The sequence below is a fragment of the Haliotis asinina genome, chromosome 5 (genome assembly GCF_037392515.1).
Source record: "Haliotis asinina isolate JCU_RB_2024 chromosome 5, JCU_Hal_asi_v2, whole genome shotgun sequence".
Taxonomy (NCBI): domain Eukaryota; kingdom Metazoa; phylum Mollusca; class Gastropoda; order Lepetellida; family Haliotidae; genus Haliotis; species Haliotis asinina.
The window spans coordinates 71,366,715-71,378,048 of NC_090284.1; positions in this window are offsets into that span (position 1 = coordinate 71,366,715).

Here is an 11,334-nt window from a genome sequence, read left to right on the forward strand (position 1 = left end):
ACTATTCCTGGCTAGAAAGCTAACATTGCTGACAGGACTATTCCTGGCTAGGAAGCTAACATTGCTGACAGGACTATTCCTGGCAAGGAAGCTAACATTGCTGACAGGACTATTCCTGGCAAGGAAGCTAACATTGCTGACAGGACTATTCCTGGCAAGGAAGCTAACATTGCTGACAGGACTATTCCTGGCAAGGAAGCTAACATTGCTGACAGGACTATTCCTGGCAAGGAAGCTAACATTGCTGACAGGACTATTCCTGGCTAGGATGCTAACATTGCTGACAGGACTATTCCTGGCTAGGAAGCTAACATTGCTGACAGGACTATTCCTGGCTAGGAAGCTAACATTGCTGACAGGACTATTCCTGGCTAGGAAGCTAACATTGCTGACAGGACTATTCCTGGCAAGGAAGCTAACATTGCTGACAGGACTATTCCTGGCAAGGAAGCTAACATTGCTGACAGGACTATTCTTGGCTAGGAAGCTAACATTGCTGACAGGACTTTTCCTGGCTAGGAAGCTAACATTGCTGACAGGACTATTCCTGGCAAGGAAGCTAACATTGCTGACAGGACTGTTCCTGGCAAGGAAGCTAACATTGCTGACAGGACTATTCCTGGCTAGGAAGCTAACATTGCTGACAGGACTATTCCTGGCTAGGAAGCTAACATTGCTGACAGGACTATTCCTGGCTAGGAAGCTAACATTGCTGACAGGACTATTCCTGGCAAGGAAGCTAACATTGCTGACAGGACTATTCCTGGCAAGGAAGCTAACATTGCTGACAGGACTATTCCTGGCTAGGAAGCTAACATTGCTGACAGGACTATTCCTGGCTAGGAAGCTAACATTGCTGACAGGACTATTCCTGGCTAGGAAGCTAACATTGCTGACAGGACTATTCCTGGCAAGGAAGCTAACATTGCTGACAAGACTATTCCTGGTTAGGAAGCTAACATTGCTGACAGGACTATTCCTGGCAAGGAAGCTAACATTGCTGACAGGACTATTCCTGGCAAGGAAGCTAACATTGCTGACAGGACTATTCCTGGCTAGGAAGCTAACATTGCTGACAGGACTATTCCTGGCTAGGAAGCTAACATTGCTGACAGGACTATTCCTGGCTAGGAAGCTAACATTGCTGACAGGACTATTCCTGGCAAGGAAGCTAACATTGCTGACAAGACTATTCCTGGTTAGGAAGCTAACATTGCTGACAGGACTATTCCTGGCAAGGAAGCTAACATTGCTGACAGGACTATTCCTGGCTAGGAAGCTAACATTGCTGACAGGACTATTCCTGGCAAGGAAGCTAGCATTGCTGACAGGACTATTCCTGGCTAGGATGCTAACATTGCTGACAGGACTATTCCTGGCTAGGAAGCTAACATTGCTGACAGGACTATTCCTGGCTAGGAAGCTAACATTGCTGACAGGACTATTCCTTGCTAGGAAGCTAACATTGCTGACAGGACTATTCCTGGCAAGGAAGCTGACATTGCTGACAGGACTATTCCTGGCAAGGAAGCTAACATTGCTGACAGGACTATTCTTGGCTAGGAAGCTAACATTGCTGACAGGACTTTTCCTGGCTAGGAAGCTAACATTGCTGACAGGACTATTCCTGGCAAGGAAGCTAACATTGCTGACAGGACTATTCCTGGCAAGGAAGCTAACATTGCTGACAGGACTATTCCTGGCAAGGAAGCTAACATTGCTGACAGGACTATTCCTGGCTAGGAAGCTAACATTGCTGACAGGACTATTCCTGGCAAGGAAGCTAACATTGCTGACAGGACTATTCCTGGCAAGGAAGCTAACATTGCTGACTGGACTATTCCTAGCAAGGAAGCTAACATTGCTGACAGGACTATTCCTGGCTAGGAAGCTAACATTGCTGACAGGACTATTCCTGGCTAGAAAGCTAACATTGCTGACAGGACTATTCCTGGCTAGGAAGCTAACATTGCTGACAGGACTATTCCTGGCAAGGAAGCTGACATTGCTGACAGGACTATTCCTGGCAAGGAAGCTAACATTGCTGACAGGACTATTCCTGGCTAGGAAGCTAACATTGCTGACAGGACTATTCCTGGCTAGGAAGCTAACATTGCTGACAGGACTATTCCTGGCTAGGAAGCTGACATTGCTGACAGGACTATTCCTGGCTAGGAAGCTGACATTGCTGACAGGACTATTCCTGGCAAGGAAGCTAACATTGCTGACATGACTATTCCTGGCTAGGATGCTAACGTTTCCGACACGACTATTCCTGGCTAGGAAGCTAACATTGCTTAAAGGACTATTCCTGGCTAGGAAGCTGATATTGCTGAAAGGACTAGTCCTGGCTAGGAAGCTATCATTGCTGACAGGACTATTCCTGGCTAGGAAGCTAACAGTGCTGACAGGACTATTGCTGGCATATTCAGTTTAGTTATCAATTGAATACAGTCTCTTAATTTTCAGTCCCTCAGGTGAAAGTAGAATAATAATTATTGATAATAATCAATTCATGTTGGAATAGATATGCAAATATGTTTCAAATATAATATTATTGAGTCAATAAAAGACTTATCCAAATTATACACTTGTATTTGCATCAGCTTAAAACTTGCAACATTAAGTAGAATTATCTATTATTCTGGTCATAGGCCCTGACTTTGCTTGTGTATCACCAGAATCATGCTATTCTGCCGTATTTAACATCACTTTAGCTGCTTTCTGACTTTTCATCAACAAAACAAGGTCCCCGGCAGCTATTTCAACTTTTTAACCTTTCAAAAATGTTTTCATGCCATCAATAAAGTCTCAAAATCCCCACAGGTATTTCTGATTTTTTCAAAACCAGTAAAAACAAGATGATTGTCTGCAGGCCATACATGTGGATGTACTTCTGATTTTGATGTCCAGAACAACAGAAACAGAATACAAGGATAATGTGACAAGTTTGCATGTCTTTTATTTCTTGAATTATAGTTTTTTATTTTATTGAACCATGTAGAATCAAAGGTTAATATGAAAATAAAATCAATATTTTGTTTAAAGTTATCAGTAATAGTAGAACAGGTAAGTACAGGTTGTCACATACCTGTTGAGTGGGTTGATGCTCATGCTATCAATCACTGGTTTATCTGGTTTGGACATGATGATTTTTTAACCACCTTTCCATAGATGTAATATTGTTGAGTTCCCAGCTTTATACTACTGGTTGATTGAGATACCATGCTGTAGTTTTACATGACACAACACTTTTATATCATCACAAAGTATGCACACTACCAGTCTAAGTTTTAGTTGGAACTTTTGGTATGACAGAGCTGAAGAATGAACCCCCACTTTACCAAGCAGTGGATGTAGTAGGTGATAATTTTATTCTGTTGCTCTAAGCTATATGTCAACCATGTTACTGCAGCAGGCTTCAAGGATGGGATGATCAAATTCTGTAACTATTATACTAGTCTAACACTACTGGTGAACTAGATATACCATATTTGCTGTATAAAGCACTCTGTGATCAAAGGCTAGACTAACTGGATAGTAACCTTTTAAAGCACTCCTGCCTCAAACCAAAGATGAATGTGATATTCCATAGTTTCTTGTGTATATACCAGTATACTAAGACTGAGACAGAAGTGTGGAAGGGAATATTTAGATAAATGCCTTATAACTATTATACAGTGTTTGTATGATTGATCTTTGAGCTGTGTCACCTGCCTGTCAATCTCTGATAGAAACCTATATAACCTACCATTGATGGTTTTAATCAGTACACTTACCAGTTCTCTTGAGGCTGAGTGGGTTTGATTCTGTGTTGTTTCCAGCAATATTCCAGCAATATCATAGAGGATGACACCAGAAATTGGCTTCACACATTATACCCATCTGGGCAATACACCTTGGTCTATGGTCTTACAAGCCAACACTTTAACATGAAGCTCCCCCTTGTCAGTTCTCTAAGAGAATATGGAATGCATACAAATTCAGGTTCAGCAATGTGGAGTAAACTTTTCCTGTGATTATGTGTCCCAGTCCACTCATCTGTGAATGGGTACCTCATAAGGATGAAAAAGCCACAATATCTCTGTGCATCTAGTGACTGCCAGAGTTGTATGGTCCCTAGGGAGTTGAGATTCATAATATGATGTGCCACTGAGATTGACATCCAATGATTGATAAAATATCAGCGCATTGAACATGTACTATTTACCTGGATATGTGTGCTATATAACTATTCTATATTTAATATAGCGCACATATTTAAGATATTATAATATAATAATAAGAAGAAAAGGGATACCATGACCACTTACCTACACAAATATAAGCTCTGAAGAAACTTACCATAGACTTTTCAGTTTTTTCAATGCGGTAAAACAAATTCAAACACACAGGATTTGTTCACATGTTTTTAAACAGTTGAAAAGTGCAAGTTTTTCAAATGTCCGTCAGTTGGATTCTCATGAGTTGCTTACATCCCCTTATGAATTTGCGTTTAGGCCATTACAGGACTTCATGCAAATGCATCTTTTTTTTCACCATTTGAAATGAAATTAGAATTAACTGACCTAATGTTTTTTATATTTTGCTGCATGACTACTGAAGGGAAGGTGTCACCCTTATGTTCTAATCAGTGAGGATTGTCACACCAGACCGAGACAACAGCCTGCCCCATGTGACCCAATAAATCATCCTTAAAAAAATGGTATTGGTGAAAAACATTGATGTGTCAAGTGATATAAACTGTTCTGCAGAAAGGAAGTAAAGCAATATTTCACATGAACCAGAAATTAAACAATATAATTTTAGATAGTCCTAAACAAAGCTTTGGTGTTCCAGGAAAGTTATTTTCAGAGCGAGTGTGTTGGTTTTGTTTGGTGAGTTGGTGTCTGAGTGGATCATTGGATGAGAGTGATTAGGCGTTGAGTGAGTAGGTGTGTTAGCACTGGGGCATCCACAGGGGGATGCAAGCTGGTGCGCACAGCTCCCCCAACCCACCCCCCTGTCCAGTTATATGACCATTGAAACTGAAGTGTGCACCCCGCTTTTTCTCAGTAGTGTGTACCGCCCCTTTCTAAAAAAGCTGTATCTGCACCTGTTAGGAGTGTGTACATCCTGTGTTACCTTTTAAAGCTAATGGCCTGTGTGTGTCAAGGTTGTGTGTACATCCTGTGTTACCTTCTAATGCTAACGGCCTCTACATGTGTGTCAAGGCTGGGTGTACAACCTTTTTTACCTTCTAAAGCTAATTTCCTCTCTGTGTCAGTGTTGTGTGTACATCATTGTTACTTTGCATCAATCTTTTTACATACAGACATATGGGCTGGCTTTGTTCTACTTGTCACCTTGAAATATTAGTTTTTACCCTCACATTAATTCTGTTAAAATTAAAATATTTTTCTCTTAATTGCTATTTGCATTTATGAGATTGGACCTAATTTATCACTCAAGCAGACACTGATAATGCGCATTTAATATTGATTATCTCTTTACATTATTGCTCATACTGGGCCAGCAGTTTAAGCATGTAATTCATGTTATTAGCAAGAGTGATTGAGTGTTGTTTGGCAGGCAGTATTATTGTTCTATCAAGACAGTCTGCAGTGTAATGAGTCTGTCAGACAAACCTGTGGTTGATAGCGAGACAACAATCTAGCAGGTATATTCACTAACAATCAGTCAAACCACACAATATCTAATTTTCGTAATTATTGTTTTCTCATCCATACCCCTCAGTGTTCCAATTGGAAGACAGTGCATGACAGTGTTTGATTGGCGTTCTAGAAGCTGATGAGTAAATAATGAAGCATACAACTTTATGGATACCAACGTTTGATATTTGATGTTGAAAAAGATTCCAGCTTAAAGAACACTTTTGAAAGTTCTCTGCGCAATAGACAAGGCGTTATCCATAGAGTTTATGTTTATGTTAAAAAAGACATTGACCATCATCTTTGTTGTGATTATCAGGCAAAAAGTATGGACATGAAGTTACTCTAAATAAATCATGTGTACATCGACATGATTGTGAACACTACAGGATTACGAAAGGTGAGATTTCTTTGCAGTAGTCAGTGAGTGGGTTTCATATGTTCAGCTGCATTCTAACATAATCACAGCACAGGTCAACCGGATAGTCCAGTGAGATGCTCTTTTGGATTGCCCAAGATCCTCTTACTAAGGTATATTGAATATTTACCAACAAGGATGCATCAAATAATTTCACCAGATATGGCCAGATAGAAATTTATAAGCTCAAGTAGTTTTGGATCACCAAGGTATTTCCAACATGGATAATAACAAGCAGTGTCCACGTGTCTGAACAGAATGTTCTCCCTTGATACTGGCATCAAGCAGCTGAACAAAGTAGTAACAGATTTATTAACTACTATTTTATCTTATGTGATCTTGTGGCATGTTGTTTTAAGGATCATAAATTTTTAATAATTTGATATTTTAAAGATTTGTTCTATCTCAAAAATTACATTTTTGCAAACCTCTCTAGATACTGAGTAAGAGCACAGTTTCCTTTATGTTCACTGTCTCCTAATATGTAACTTCAGCACAATCCAATCAAATCTGACTCTTTTACAACCATGCACCATGCTCTGGTCAAGACTTCCCCCCCCAATCCAGTCATTTTCTTCTTATAAGAATTAGGAATCACTGGTCGCATCGAGAGAGAGGTCATTGCTTCAGAGTGCCCATGAGTCCACCATGGCTTGAAGGTTGAGCTTCAATGACCTAACCGGGCAAAGTGAGACATCCACATGATCTTACACACATAGGGTAGCAGACAACCAGAACATCCGATTATTGATTCTTGGCAATGGAGTTTCCCTGAAGATTTAGATTAATTTTGTAATGTCAACCACCCTCAAATTTAACCTTTGACATCCAAAGTGCTACAGAAGGCCTGGATATCCACCATGTTGGCAAACATATTCCTCATACCTGATCAAGCTTGGATCCCCAGCAAGTTGATGAGCACATAACACTGGTAGGTCATTCCTGGGATGGAAATGAATCTCATGGAGCTGTTTGACCAACTGAACCACCATCTGTGTTGATCGATATCTAGAAATTCCAGGTTGTTAATGTGGATCCTCTTTTCCTGGGTGAATCACCTTGCCAGATGGTCCTGAATAAAGGTGCCTCCTCAATGTCATGTCCATGAAGAGATGGTGAGGGAATGAGTGAATATCAAAAAATGTACACATAATCATTGCAAGGCTGTCTTGGTGTCATTCTCCTGGAGGTATAATTGCAGGAAGGCCAGAAGGGGATCCTGTGCCAGCATGACATTAAACGGTGGATACTATCATTGGGGAGGTTGACATGAGGTAGGGAACATGAGGTTTTTGTGTGTTTTGGTGAGATGATATGAGGTGGAAACATGAGGGAGGTGAGGTGACATTAGACAGGGAACATGAGGCATACGTGTTTGGGTGAAGTGACTTGAGGTGGGGAACATGAAGGATACATTTGTTTGGGTGAAGTAAGATGAGGTGGGGAACATGCAGGATACATCTATTTGGGTGAAGTGCCATGAGGTGGGGTACATTAAAGATACATGTGTTTGAGTGAGGTGACATGAGGTGGGGAACATGAAGAATACATCTGTGTGGGTGAGGTAACATTAGGCATGGAACATGAGGGATACGTGTTTTTGCGTGCAATGTTATGAAGCAGGAAACATGAGGGATACATGAGTTTAGTTGAGGTGGGGCACATGAGAGATATATGTGTTTGGATGAGATGATATGAGGTGTGAAACGTAAGGGATACATGTTTTGCTGTGAGGTGACATGAGGAGATGAGCCTGAGGGACACGTGTGTTTGGGTGTGGTGACATGAGGATATGAACATAAGGGATACATGTGTTTAGGTGAGGGCGACATGAGGTGGGGAACATGAGAGATACATGTGTGTTGGGTTTGGAGATACATGTGTGCTGGTGAGGTGACATTAGACAGGGAACATGAGGCATTCATGTGATTGAGTGAAGTGACATAAGGTGGGGAACATGCAGGATACATCTGTGTGGGTGAGGTAACATTAGGCATGGAACATGAGGGATACGTGTTTTTGCGTGCAATGTTATGAAGCGGGAAACATGAGGGATACATGAGTTTAGTTGAGGTGACATGAGGTGGGGCACATGAGAGATACATGTGTTTGGGTGAGATGATATGAGGTGTGAAACGTAAGGGATACATGTTTTGCTGTGAGGTGACATGAGGAGATGAGCCTGAGGGATACATGTGTGTTTGGGTGAGGTGACATGAGGAGATGAACATAATGGATACATGTGTTTAGGTGAGGGCGACATGAGGTGGGGAACATGAGAGATACATGTGTTTGGGTGAGGTGACATGAAGTGTTGAACACGAGGGATACATGTGTTTGGAAGAGGTGACATGAGGTGGGGAACATGAGGGATACATGTGTTTGGGTGAGGTGACATGAGGTGCGAAACATGAGGGATATACGTGTTTGGATGAGGTGGGGAATATGAGTCATGGATGTGTTTGGAAGAGGTGACATGAGATGTTGAACATGGGTGATACATGTGTTTGGAAGATTTGACATGAGGTGTTGAACATGAGTGATACAGGTGCTCAGATGAGGTGAGATGAGGTGGGGAACATGAAGGATACATGGGTTTGGATGAATGGGGAACATGAGGGATACATGTGTTTGGATGAGGTGAGATGAGATGAGGGATACATGTGTTTGAGTAATGTGACATCAGGTGGGGAACATGAGTGATACATGTGTTTGGTTCATGTGACAATGATGTGGGGAACATGAGGGATACATGTGTTTGGATGAGGTGAGATGAGATGAGGGATACATGTGTTTGAGTAATGTGACATCAGGTGGGGAACATGAGTGATACATGTGTTTGGTTCATGTGACAATGATGTGGGGAACATGAGGGATACATGTGTTAGGATGAGGTGAAATGAGGTGTTGAACATGAGTAATACATGTGTTTGGGTGTGGTGACATAAAATGTTGAACATGAGTGATACATGTGTTTGGAAGAGGGAAGATGAGGTGTTGAACATGAGGGATACATGGGTTTGGATGAGGTGACATTAGGTGGGGAAAATGAGGGATATATATGTTTGGATGAGGTGGGGAACATGAGTGATACATGTTTTTGGGTGAGGGGACATGAGATGTTGAACATGGGGGATACATGTGTTTGAAAGAGATGACATGAGGTGGGGAACATGAGGGATACATGTGTTTGGGTGAGGTGACATGAGGTGTTGAACATGATTGATACATGTGTTTGGATGAGGTGACATGAGGTGTTGAACATGAAGGATACATGTGTTTGGATGAGGTGACATGAGGTGTTGAACATGAGGGATATATGTGAGGTGACATAACGTGTGGAAGATAAGAGATACATGTGTGTTGGGTGAGACGATATCAGGTGAGAACATGAGGCAGTTGAGGTGACATTAGACAGGGAACATGAGGCATACATGTGATTGAGTGAAGTGACATAAGGTGGGGAACATGCAGGATACATCTGTGTGGGTGAGGTAACATTAGGCATGGAACATGAGGGATAAGTGTTTTTGCGTGCAATGTTATGAAGCGGGAAACATGAGGGATACATGAGTTTAGTTGAGTGACATGAGGTGGGGCACATGAGAGATACATGTGTTTGGGTGAGATGATATGAGGTGTGAAACGTAAGGGATACATGTTTTCCTGCGAGGTGACAGAAGGAGATGAGCCTGAGGGATCCATGTGTGTTTGGGTGAGGTGACATGAGGAGATGAACATAATGGATACATGTGTTTAGGTGAGGGCGACATGAGGTGGGGAACATGAGAGATACATGTGTTTGGGTGAGGTGATATGAGATGTTGAACATGAGGCATACATGTGTTTGGAAGAGGTGACATGAGGTGGGGAACATGAGGGATACATGTGTTTGGGTGAGGTGACATGAGGTGGGGAACATGAGGGATACATATGTTTGGATGAGGTGACATGAGATGTTGAACATGAGTGATACATGTGTTTGGAAGAGGTGACATGAGGTGTTGAGCATGAGGGATACATGTGTTTGGATGAGGTGACATGAGGTGGAAACATGAGGGATATATGTGTTTGCGTGAGGTGACATAACGTGTGGAAGATAAGAGATACATGTGTGTTGGGTGAGATGATATCAGATGAGAACATGAGGGAGGTGAGGTGACATTAGACAGGGAACATGAGGCATTCATGTGATTGAGTGAAGTGACATGAGGTGGGGAACATGCAGGATACATCTGTGTGGGTGAGGTAGCATTAGGCATGGAACATGAGGGATACGTGTTTTTGCGTGCAATGTTATGAAGCGGGAAACATGAGGGATACATGAGTTTAGTTGAGGTGACATGAGGTGGGGCACATGAGAGATACATGTGTTTGGGTGAGATGATATGAGGTGTGAAACGTAAGGGATACATGTTTTCCTGTGAGGTGACATGAGGAGATGAGCCTGAGGGATCCATGTGTGTTTGGGTGAGGTGACATGAGGAGATGAACATAATGGATACATGTGATTAGGTGAGGGCGACATGAGGTGGGGAACATGAGAGATACATGTGTTTGGGTGAGGTGACATGAAGTGTTGAACACAAGGGATACATGTGTCTGGAAGAGGTGACATGAGGTGGGGAACATGAGGGATACATGTGTTTGGGTGAGGTGACATGAGGTGGGGAACATGAGTGATACATGTGTTTGGATGAGGTGACATGAGATGTTGAACATGAGGGATACATGAGTTTAGTTGAGGTGACATGAGGTGGAAAAATGAGGGATATATGTGTTTGCGTGAGGTGACATAACGTGTCGAAGATAAGAGATACATGTGTGTTGGGTGAGGTGGGGAACATGAGTGATACATGTGTTTGGGTGAGGTGACATGAGATGTTGAACATGAGGGATACATTTGTTTGGGTGAGGTGACATTAAGTGGGGAACATGAGGGATATATATGTTTGGGTGAGGGGACATGAGATGTTGAACATGAAGGATACATGTGTTTAGATGAGGTGACATTAAGTGGGGAAAATGAGGGATATATATGTTTGGGTGAGGTGACACGAGATGTTGAACATGAGGGATACATGTGTTTGGGTGAGGGGACATGAGATGTTGAACATGAGGGATATATATGTTTGGGTGAGGGGACATGAGATGTTGAACATGAGGGATACGTGTGTTTGGAAGAGGTAACATGAGGTGGGGAGCATGAGGGATACATGTGTTTGGGTGAGGTGACATGAGGTGCGAAACATGAGGGATATACGT